This window comes from Malania oleifera, chromosome 10 (assembly GCF_029873635.1).
Source record: "Malania oleifera isolate guangnan ecotype guangnan chromosome 10, ASM2987363v1, whole genome shotgun sequence".
Taxonomy (NCBI): Eukaryota; Viridiplantae; Streptophyta; class Magnoliopsida; order Santalales; family Ximeniaceae; genus Malania; species Malania oleifera.
The window spans coordinates 54,757,041-54,770,008 of record NC_080426.1 but is presented as its reverse complement, the minus strand read 5'-3'; positions in this window follow the sequence as shown (position 1 = coordinate 54,770,008).

The window sequence follows — 12,968 nt, the reverse complement described above, 5'->3', positions numbered from 1 at the left end:
TTTCTTCAAGAAAATAAAAATTGTCAGTTAACTCTCGTAAAGAGGCCTCAAGCTCTATTGGCTCTTCTCCTTGGGAACTAATGGATGCCAACACACCCTCAATGTGTTTCAGCCTATTCCCAAAGGCTTCCAACTGCTTAATGTTCATTTCAAAGGTTCTTAAGATTTATTGGACTTTTCTCCAAGGATTTTATACATGGAATGAATTTCTTAAGTTCCATAATTATTTCCTCAAGCTCATCATAGAGGTTTCCCTCTAATGTTTTCTTTGGAAGCCTCTAGCTATATTGGCATGCCTTTCTTTTTAAACCATTCATCACCTACCCTTAGAGTTCAAAGAGTTTCGTCTTCAAGGTTTCAAGTTTTGCCACTTTTGCTTCAAGTGCCTCAACGTGTTTTGTCATTCCAAACTTTGAGGTTCTCATGCCATTACTCATGGTGTTCGCACACATTGTGCTCTAATACCAACTATCATGGACCCCCGAATAAGACTCAATTCAGGGCCACGTGACACTCATCGAGAGCTCTCCCCCAACCGAGCACGCTGATAATCACGTATTGAAAACCTACAGACATGAGCACTAGATAAGTATCGATAACCATCGGGAGATTAGAAATGCATTAATACAAAAGACAATAAAGCACTTAGTCAAGACATTCATATACAAAGGATATTCATAAAACAATAAGGTACAACCCTTTTCTAGACATCAACATAATGATAACAAAGACAACTTGTCTTATTCCATTCAAGAGAAAAATCATACAATCATTGACACAAGTAATCAAATATTCATTATAAATCCCTGGAGAATACATGTAAAGCAATATCTCACGCCATTTATCCCATTACATTGTCACTCCCTAACACCTATATTAGTGATTGGGGTGTGTTGTTTTTTTGTAGCTCATATACTTGATGGACTGCATAAAAAATGAAGAAGACATAGTGAAAAATCACATGTGCTAAGGAGAAGTAGGGAAATAGTCGATTATTTGGCTCCAGAATTCTGATAATTTACATTTAGTCTGAAACAGTCGATTGTTTGGCCTAAACAATCAATGGTTTGGCTCAGGACAACCAGCGCAGATTTCAAATTTTGAATATTTGGATGTTAATATAGTTGGGTTTCAAGGGGAAAACTTCGAGGAGGCTTATATATACATAGTATATGTTGTATATGTAGGGTTGAGTGTTGGTTGATGGTTTTAGAGAGAATTGAGAGGGTTCTTGTATTACTCTTGTAATTTACACAAGAAGATAGTGAATCCTTCCCGTTTGCTCCCGTGGATGTAGACAATATCGAACCACGTAATTCTTCGTGTCTTTGTGATTATTATTGCTTTAATTTACTTACTGTGGTTGTGGATTATTTTTTATATTCACCATTAGATTACTATAGTGTGTGTTTGATCCTTTACATATAAATATACATTCCACTGTGCATAGTTAGGGGTTTTTACACAACAATTGGTATTAAAGTTTTTTTTATAATGGCCTCTACATCTTCATCTATGAAATTTGACGTTATCAAGTTTGATGGAACCAAGAATTTCAGTTTGTGATAGAGAAGGGTGAAGGATCTCTTGGTGCAGCAATGGATGGTGAAGACATTGTATAGAATTCAACCAGAAAGTATGGATGAAGCAACATGGAATGAATTGGAGGTAAATGCAGTATCAACCATTCATTTGTGTTTGGCTAATGATGTGTTGTATCATGTCATGGATGAGGATTCTTCGGCAGCAGATTGGCGTAAAATGGAAAGCTGGTATATGCTTAAGTCTTTATCAAACAAACTCTTTCTTAAGCAAAGGTTGTATTGGCTTAAGATGATGGAGGGTTTGGATTTGAACCAACATATCAGCACTTTCAATCAGATTATGAGTGATTTTGTGCGTGTTGATGCAAAGTTCGAGGAGGAAGATAAGACTTTGATGCTATTAAATTCCCTACCTGCATCTCAAACTTATAAGAACTTAGTTACCACTCTTACATGGGGCAAGAAAAGCTTGAATTTAGAAGAGGTGACAAGTGCATTGCTCATTTTTCATTGAACACAAATGGCCATCGATGATGTTTCACATTGTGAAGGGCTTGTGGTGAAAAGTAACCAAGAATATGGGAGACGTAAGTCCTGAAGTGGATCTGGGTTGCAGTCTGAGATGAAGATGAACGTGAAGTGTTTTAGGTGCAGTAAAATTGGGCATATAAGACTGGAATGTCCAACGTGGAAGAGTGGGAATGTTAAAAATCAACAAGATCCGTCAAAATCTGAAAATGTAGTGGAAGGAGGCTCAAAAAGCAGTGGTGATGATATGGTTTTTGTTTCATTGGGTTTGGAGTGCCTCACGGATGATTCTTGGATCTTAGATATTGGATGCTCTTATCAGATGACATCAAATATAAAATGGTTCAACACCTATAGGTTAGTTACACTGGTTGTATTTTGATGGAAAATAATATTTCGTGCAAAATACTTGGTATTGGAAATGTCAAAATCAAAATGTATGATGGTGTTGTGAGAACCGTATGTGATGTAAGGCATGTACCCGGTCAAAGGAAGAATGTTATTTCATTAGGCACTTTATGTAACGCCCTAAAAATTTTGGCTATATATATATATATTTACTTCTTAAACTCTGATACCACAAATTGTAAACAAAGTCAACCCGAACCCAAAGTGGGGTACCAGGGATACACCTATTCATATATATATATATATATATCAATTGTGCAGCGGAAAACATGATATACCTAAACCTTATACACAATACCGGAGTCCTACTAACTTCATAATTATACATATACATCCCCAAAAATCCATAGAAATATTCTAGGGACTCACACAAAATCCCTCTTCTAACTCAAGTACTTACCTTGTAGCTAGGACAGTACTAAAACCTCCTCTATCTCGGAGCTCACTCCACTTGTTTATTTGGGTTTCCTGAAATGTTTGAATTATGGGGTGAGACACCTCTCAGTAAGTGGGATATATTAGCATCAGTGTGTGGCACATGAGTTCTATTGTGTTATAAATGTATACTCTACATAAATTATTTGCATATAATAAATCAAGTAAATTTGTCCTGTATAAATATTAAGAAATCATATTTCAACATAGACATACTGTGTCATAATAAATTTTTATATGCATATAAATTGTCTGCCATATCTGTATAATATTGAAATTTTGAATGCATATAAATTGTCTGCTATATTTGTATAATACTGAAATTCTATATGCATATAAATTGTTTGCTATATCTGTATAATACTGAAATTTTGTATGCATATAAGTTGTCTCCTATATCTATATAATACTGAAATTTTGTATGCATATAAATTATATGCTATATCTATATAATACTGAAATCATCCCCAGGATGGATAACTAGCTGATATCATGTATTACCCCCACATGATTGGGTTGTGCATCCCGTAGGCGGAACCTAGGAATGGTTGGCCTACCATACCAAGCCAAAACTGACTTGTCTGTAAGTACGATTGGCCTCCCTAGTCTGGTCCGGACTACTAGGGGGCACACTACTACACGGCTCAATCGACTATCCATACACCGACACTCTATCTGAGATGTGCAGCGGCACTAATTCTGAACTAATTGCTTCGGTACAGTGCTCTGAAACTAAACTAAGCCATCCAGGTTCTACTATCATATAGTACATTTCATAAATATTTGTAATATAACTGTTTCATGGTTCTGTGTAAAATCTGTCATAATAATGTTTCTGAATAAACTGTTATAAATATATCTAGTCATGACATTTGGGCCGGTTGAAATATCACGGCATTTGGGTCGACTGAAATATCACAGCATCTAGGCCGGATGAATTATCATGGCATCTAGGCCAGCTGAATTATCACTGCATCTAGGCCGGCTAAATTATCATGACATCTAGGTTGACTGAAATATCACGGCATCTGGGCGAGCTGAAATATCACAGTATCTAGACCTGTTGAATTATCACGACATCTAGGCCGGCTGAATTATAACGGCATCTGTGCCGGCTGAAATATCATGGCATCTGGGCCGGCTAAATTATCATAATATACCAAAAATATCACAAGTTCTATACTGTTTATAAATTTTCTAAAAATTCGTTATAAAAACATGCTTGTTCTGTGTAACCATAAAGTAATCTGGCAAGCTAATATCTATAGTAAAATATTTATACTCATACCACACAAGTGAGTACTATTATATGATATACTGACTGTCTAGGAAGATTATATTTTTCTTAATCAAATACTGTATTTTTAAATGGTAAATTTTCTGAAAATACCTGACTTATCTATCCCCTTACTTGTTTCCTGAAACTATGCCTACTGGGAATCCAGTACTATGCATGCGGCGCCCGCACAAAACCTGTATCCATAAACCCTAATTCAATCAACTTAACCTCATAATAACAACCATTCAACATAAGTAGGCCCACATATTACCAATAACTAGCCAAACTTTTAAAAATAATCTCTTTAGCCTAGTTTTGGAGTGGTGCTTAAAATGCCTGAATTACGAAACCGCTCTAGTTAAATTGCAGAGAACATCACTAGGATCTTGAAATGATGTTCCTTCTTCAATTTGGGCTTAAATCGGGCAAGAAAATGAAGAGAGATAGAGAGAGCTGGCCGCAGTCCTAAATGGAGAGAGAGAGAGAGAGAGAGAGAGAGAGAGAGAGAGAGAGAGAGAGAGAGAGAGAGAGAGAGAGAGAGAGAGAGAGAGATTGATTTTAAACAAATAAAATCACTTAAACCCTTTATATAGGGTTGCTAGCACAAGGAAAACTATTGATGGTTTCCCTAAAACCATTGACGGTTTGGTCTTTTAACCAAGTCGTCACTGATTTACCGTTACTAAGCAGCGGTTGTTACAAAATCGTCAACAATTTTCTGCTCCCCCACCAAACCGTCGACGGTTTGGTCTACAGCAAACCAAATTCCTTCTTTTCCCGTATTTTCTTAGTATTCCTATTTTCCAAGTCACTACATTCTCCCCTCCTTATAAAAATTTCGTCCTTGAAATTTGTCATCTTTCATTTACACCAACCTTAAAGAAAAACGCTGAAATTTTATTAATTACCCTCACTTATGGCAGAGGAATACCGTGGTTACATATACAGTTCTGGGAGATTACAATCACTAAATCAAAACTCTCCCAAAACCAACCAAAATAGAAAACTATTACATTCAACTAATTAAGCAACACAAAAATCTACTTACATACATGATTTCTTACCTAAACCATTACCTTTCCCTGGCTAATGCTGGATCCCACTAAATAAATGTGGGTACTTTTGATGCATTTCCTCCTCTAACTCCCACGAAGCTTCCTCAACCGCATGATTCCTCCATAGTACCTTCACCAGTGGGATTTTCTTGGTGTGTAATTCCTGCTCTTTATGATCTAAGATATGAACGAGCATTTCATCATAAGATAATGTTTCACCAATCTCCAGTGCCTCATAACTTATTATATGAAATGGATCTGGGACATATTTATTCAACATGGACACATGAAATATATCATGGGTTCTGGATAGCACTGGGAGTAATGATATCCTGTATGCAACTGGGCCAACTCTTTCCAATATCTCAAACGACCAAATATACCTAGGGCTAAGCTTACCCTTCTTCCCAAATCTCATTACCCCTTTCGTTGGTGCAATTTTCAAGAACACATTATCACCTACATCAAATTCCAACGCTTGTTGACGAGTATCTGCATAACTTTTCTGTCGGCTCTGAGCTATTCTAATTCTTTCCTAGATAAGCTTGATTTTCTTAGAAGCTTGTTGTACCATTTCTAGCCCTAATATATGATTTTCCCCAATTTCATCCCAATATAACAAAGATCGACATCTCTGACCATATAACGCCTTATACGGGGCCATCCCAATACTAGTTTGGTAGCTGTTATTGTAAGCAAATTCCACTAGTGGTAGGTACTAAATCCAACTACCTCCAAAATCTAGAACACATGCACGCAACATATCCTCCAATATTTATATAGTCCTCTTTGTCTATCCATCGATTTAAGGATGAAAGGTCGTACTAAAAGTCAACTAGGATCCCAAAGCTCTTTATAAGCTTTTTTAGAACTGAGACGTGAAATGTGGATCATGGTTAGAAATAATGGACACGGGCACTCCATGCAATCTGACTATCTCCTGTATATACAATTCTGCCAATCTACCCATGGAGCAGTTAACTCTGATAGGAAGAAAATGGGCAGTCTTCGTCAATCTATCAACGAATACCCATATGGTGCCTTGTCCATTAAGTGCCAACGACAACCTTGATATAAAGTCCATAGAAATATGCTCCCACTTCCATTTAGGGATGTGAAGTGGTTGCAATGGTCGCGCCAATTTCTGATGCTCAACTTTCATTTGCTGGCACTTCAAACACTGCTCTACATATTTAGCGATTTCTTTCTTCATATTGCTCCACTAGAAGGATATTCGCAAATCCCTGTGCATTTTCATACTTCCTGGATGTATTGTATACAGCGAATGGTGCACCTCTTCCAAAATAGTATTTTTAATTCCAACGTCATCAGATACACATAACCTACTATGAAATCTCAAAGCTCCATCATCTGAAATATTAAAATCAGTTCCTTGTCCGCTCTGCACTTTATCTTTGAACTTTACTAATTCTGTGTTTTGTATCTGTGCAATCTTAATTTTCTTCGGTAAAGTTGGTTGAAGTACTAGATGAGCAATTAATGTCTAATGACTATCCTTTACCAGCTATACACCAAGTCTTTCTAAATCCATTCTGATCAGAGGTGTAGTTACTATTGCTTATATGGATGCGCACCCTGATTTATAGCGTAAAACATCAGCTACCACATTAGCCTTCCATAGGTGGTAACTAATGGTACAATTGTAATCTTTAATCAATTCCAGCCACCTCCTCTGCCTCATATTCAACTCCTTTTATGTGAAGAAATATTTCAAACTCTTACAATCTGTAAATATTTCACATTTCCACCATACAGATAATGTCTTTAGATCTTTAATGCGTACACCACTAGAGCCAACTCTAAATCATGTGTAGGGCAATTCTTCTTATACTCTTTAAGTTGACGAGAAGAATAGGCTATAACTTTCCCCTATTACATTAGCACACATCCCAGCCCCTTCTGAGATGCATCACTGTAGATTATGAATCCACCAACTCCTAATGAAATTGTCAAAACAAGTGTAGTGATGAACCGCTACTTCAATTCCTGGAAGCTCTGCTCACAATCGTCATTCTATTCAAACTTAACATTCTTCTTTGTTAGCCATGTCAGAGGCCTTGATATCCTAGAAAATCCCTTTACAAACTGGCGATAATATTCCACCAGTCTCAAGAAACTTCCGATCTTCTAAACATTCCTCAGTTTTGCCCAAGTCACCACTGCTCCTATCTTGCTTGGATCTACTGAGATACCATCCCCGGATACCACATGCCCAAGGAATGTAACTTTATCTAAACTGAATTCACACTTTTTGAATTTGGCATACAGTTCCCTTTCTCTAAGTATCTGAAGTATCAACCTCAAGTGTGTCTCACGCTCCTCGGGACTCCTCGAATATACCAGTATATCACTAATGAAAAACACTACAAACTGGTCTAAGTACTAATGGAAAACTTTATTCATGAGATCCATGAATGTAGCAAGTGCATTTTTTTAGTCTAAATGGCATAACTAGAAATTCATAGTGGCCATACCGAGTTCGGAACACTGTCTTGGAAACATCCTCTGCTTTGACCTTCACTTGATGGTACCCAGAGCAAAGATCAATCTTGGAATAGATTCGTGTTCCCTGGAGCTAATCGAACAAGTGGGAAGAGGATACTTGTTCTTAACTATCACTTTATTTATCTCTTTGTAGTCAATGCACATCCTTATCAACTCATTTTTCTTCTTTAAAATAGAACTGGTGCTCCCTAGGGTGATACACTAGATCTAATAAATCCCTTATCTAATAATTCTTGCAAATGATCTTTTAATTCTTTCAATTCTACTGGAGCCATTCTGTAGGGAGCTTAAGAAATTGGTGCCATCCCTAGTAGCAAATCAACGACAAATTCAATCTCATGGTCAAGAGGTAATCCAAGTAATTCCTCTAGAAAGACATTTGAAAATTCCTTCACTACTAGAAAATTGGTAAGTTTCAATTCTTTCTTCGGAATTTCCTTCACACAAGCTATGTGCCCTTGACATCCATCTAGGAGTAGCCTCCTTGATTGAATAACTGACACTAACTGTGGTGAGAAACGCACATGTGACCCCAAAAATCTAACTCCTGCTCTCCAGAAGGTCTGAATACCACCTCTTTCTGATGGTAGTTGATGCTGGCATAGTTGGAGGCTAACCAATCTATTTCCAATATCATATTGAATCCATGCATGTCTAACATTACGAGGTCAGCTGTTAGCACTCTCCCATGAATTTCCACTGGATACCCTTTAACTACCCTTTGAAACCTCACTACTGATCCTGGTGGTGTGGCTACTGATAATTCGGTGTCTGGCAACTGAGTTTCTATCCCACATAACTTGATATACCCCATAGATACAAAAGAGTGTTTGGCCCCTGAATCAAATAGAACAATAGATTTAATTGAAAGCATAGTAATAATACATGTCACCACATTGCCAGCCACCTAAGTATCTCCTGGTGTTAGTGCGTAGACCTATGCCTGCGCGGTATTCTTATGCTGGTCACCTCAGGGTACCTGATTGTTTCCTTGGAATTATTTGAGGGTGGGAGCATTTCTTGGCTGCGCACAATAGTCTTGTGCCAAGACACCCAGTATACCACATTGATAGCAGATATTCCTTCCCTCTTGACACTCTCCCACGTGCCTCCTGCCACATCTAGGGCAAATAGGTCAAGTATGCTCGCCCTGAATTCCACGGATTTCCATATCCTGTCTCTGTCCCCTACTATATCTACCTCTTCTCCACGGGCCTCGGCAAGTACTTGCCTGAAATCCAGGAGGCGTGGGTCTCTTCCTTTGACTCTGTACCTCGACATCTCTTTGCCTGCTTGTCTCCGCTACGACAACCCTATCTACCAATTCTGTAAAATCTTGCATCTTCAAAACTGCCGCCTATTCATAGATTTCTTGCCTCAAGCCTCTCTCAAATTTTCTTACCTTATTCACCTCATTTGCGACTATATAAGGGGCAAAGCGGGACAGCTCAACAAACTTTACCGCGTACTGTTGAACTCTCAGGTGCCCTTGGGTCAGATTCAAGAACTCCTCGACTTTAACTTCTCTAGTGGTCGTGGGGAAATATCGGTCAAAAAATATCTCTTTAAACCAGCTCCAGGTCATGGCTATGTGTACTGGTCTCTTCTTCTCTAAGAGACTCACAGTGGACCACCAACGCTCAGCCTCCTCTCTCGGTCTGAATATGGCATATATAACTCTCTGTTTATCAGTACACTACAACAATGTCAGTATCAGTAGAAACGCGAACTTAGAAAATAAAAGAAATAAATAAGAAAAGAAGAAGGGGAAATTAAAAGAGTACAAAGCAGTAGGGCTTGTTGACGAATCCCTTGTTTTCGTCGACGAGTGCCATTCTGTGACTTGTCGACAAAGTTCAGGCGTTGTCGACGAAGAAATCCCAAAAGACAGGAAATTTCAGGCTTCAAGTTCGTCAAAGAGCCCCTTCTTTCATCAACGAACGTCCTTCTACAACTCATCGACGAATGCTCCATTTCGTCAACAAAGTCAGCCGAGTCAACAATCTATAAATAGGTTTTAAATTACTTCTTCATGAGGAAATCAAATATCTCTCTCTCTTTAGACCTGCGCTCCCCACCCCTTCTCTCTTTGATTTCTCGTCATTCATTGCCTGAATCGACGATTAGAAGTCACCATGAGGATCTGGGGGAAATTATCTATGAGTTCACCGAAACAAAATCATGTTTTGTGGTTTTCTAGGCATCACTCCAAAGTTGAGGTAAAGGTAGAAATGGGCTATTTTTCTAGCATTTAATTGTTTAAAGGGGGTGTATGGGCTTGGGGATGTTTAATGATTATTGTTCTGGGGATTGGGTTGTTTGAACCGGGGAAATGTGTTTTTAGGGTGTTGGAGCCCGTGTCACTGTGTGTTGGGCTTTAGTAGCGTCGTAGGAACTCTCTCAGTAAACAGGTTAGGGGATTAAGTTAAGTCAGGATTTGATTAAAGTTGAATCGATTAAACTACTATATATATATATATATGTGTGTGTGTGTGTGTGTGTGTGTGTGTGTATGTATATTGTTAGCTTTACCATGATCCCAAGAGGGGGGGGGGGTGAATTCGTATTTTTAAAATTTAATCCTTAGGTAAATATTCTAACACCAGTATATTCACAACCCTTTGGTCAATCTAGTGCAAGTAATATAAATATACCAGAAATTAAATAAAGTAATTTAATTAACAATACTTGCACCAGAAAGCCGTAAAGTAAGAGTGACACACATAAATGTTATCGAGGTTAGGCTAATTGCCTACATCCTCGCCTTGGTTAACAATCACAAGGATTACCACTATAATTGCTCACTTAAACGGGTGGAGGGACACCTAAACAAACTAGGTCAATTAGCATAGGGCTGACCTCAACCTTTACAACCAATCCTTAGTGGACTGGATTACCGCCCCCTCAGGCCACGCCTGGTAACACTTAGATTTTACAATCAAAGAATATTGGTATAGTGATTGTGTTGGTATAGTGATTGTGCTTTCGTGTAAAGTAGATATGTACCCAGATACGCTCAATCACATACACCATATAATGATTTAATGTGTAAGCTTAATATGTCAACTCTCAAATATATTTGTTGTCTATGTAATCAGTGTGTGAGAGTGCAAACCAGTATGATCTTTGTATCACAATATGCATTCAATCTAAATGCTCAAACAAAGATGTCAATCAAGTCTCAAATATTCCAATTAGCAGGATATCTCAATCTTGCAAATATCAAATAATGTATATGCTTGGTTTGCAAAAGATATTTAATCTTTGTGTTCAACAAATAATGTGTAAGTCCATGAATATTGCAACAAAGATCAATATCACATAAACAAATATCTTTTCAAAGATATGTCAAGATAAATCACTCAAGATAATTGAAGATGTTTTAAAAATAGTTTTTGCAATCCAAAAACAAATACAAATTTCCCAAGATATTGCATTGAGTATGCAATACTCAGAAGTTTAATACAAGTCTTCTTAAGAGAGACTTATTAACAAAGTCCCCTAAGAACACTTAGGTTTGACTCTCAAGAAAATTATACCACACAAGCAAATCAAGGAGAGCAAAACCTTTTAAACAATCACTCAAACTAAACTTACGAAGAGTTTTTGCAATAAGAGAGGGTAAGAGTGAGTGAATGGAGTGTAAACATGAATAGTAGGAATTTTGAGCTTGAGAGAGAATTTTTAATCAAATTGGCTAATCTTCTTGCTAATCATTCCAAATGAAGGGGTATTTATAGACTTCCCTTGAATTGTAACCGTTAAGGACATGGTTGGAATAATTAGAAAAGATTTAAAGATATTTAATTATTTTAAACCCTGTTTTAGTGAGTTAACCACGGTAAAAAAATAGGTCCAACCCGAGAGCACCGGTTGACCATGTCAAGTTTGGTCGACCCAAGTTCTTGGGGTTCGGTCGACCGGGCCAAAAATGAATTGCCCTTTTGGTTGACCAGACATGTATGTCCAAGGCGATTTTTCAATATTTCCGAGGTTCGGTTGACTAAGGTCAATTTGAACTAGACTAGTCAGTCGACCAGGTTGGTGCAATACAAAAATCACTCGGTCGACCAAGAGGTCAATAAAGTTGACTTCATGGAGGTTCAGTCAACCAGGGTCAATTGAACTATAGAAGTTTGGTCGACCGAGCTGTGGTCAACCGGTTGACTCAGACCAGGTTCGATCGACCAGGCTAAAAATATACTTGAAAGGTCGGTCGACCAAAGGTGCACTTTTTGTTCATTTCGGTCCTATTTCATTCAACAAGCACCCTATTCAAAAGTCTAGTACATACATGTGCAATAGTGAGTGTCCTAGGGTCTTTTCTAGGTCCAGTTTCATTTATGTTTCAGTTTAAGCTTACCTATTAGACTATGCATGTGATGTGTGTGATTATTACAAACCAAAGCCCTAATTACTATTACAGACCCTTTACATAAATGAAATATATTACAACACAAAAAATTGGGTCTTCAATATTCACTTTCTCTATGTGCATCATGATCTGTCAATTTAAGTTCCTACACATAATCTCAAACACCCATTAGATATAATGAGCATTTGTCATTATCAAAACCGGGCATGACCTATAAGGTCAACATATATTTATGATTTCAAGGGTTATTTCGAAAATCGACCATTCAAAATGGACTTTATAAATTTAGGATATATGATATGGTATTTTGGATAAAACGAACGGTGGAAAACTTGGTTTTATCGTACAAACTTCAAACTGTATTTTCTTGATTGTTTAATGGTTATATTCAAATATTGAAATTGTATGGCAGGTGAATATTTGGTATGGGTTATGATATAACTGAATTTGGGTATGGTTGTGAAATACTGATTTTTTTGTGAAAATACTAGAACTGCCTTTGTGAAATATTGGGTTTTATTTAAAGGTTGAGGGTCGTGTTGTATTTAATGGTTGTGAGCCGGGTTTTATTTAACAACCGAAGGCTGTATATGATGGCTGAGAGCCGGGTTTTTTTTATGGCTGAGGACCAAGTTTTGAGAAATGGTAGGTGTTATGTAGAATGAAATTTATACTACAATTTTATTATTTAAATTGCATGATACGGTATAAGAACCTTGAGGACCAGTTGTATTGTGAGCACGGTACTATTGTTAGAGAATTATTATTTGGCCATGTGTGCCCACACCGGATAGAGAGGTGTAGGGTGGTTTCAGCCG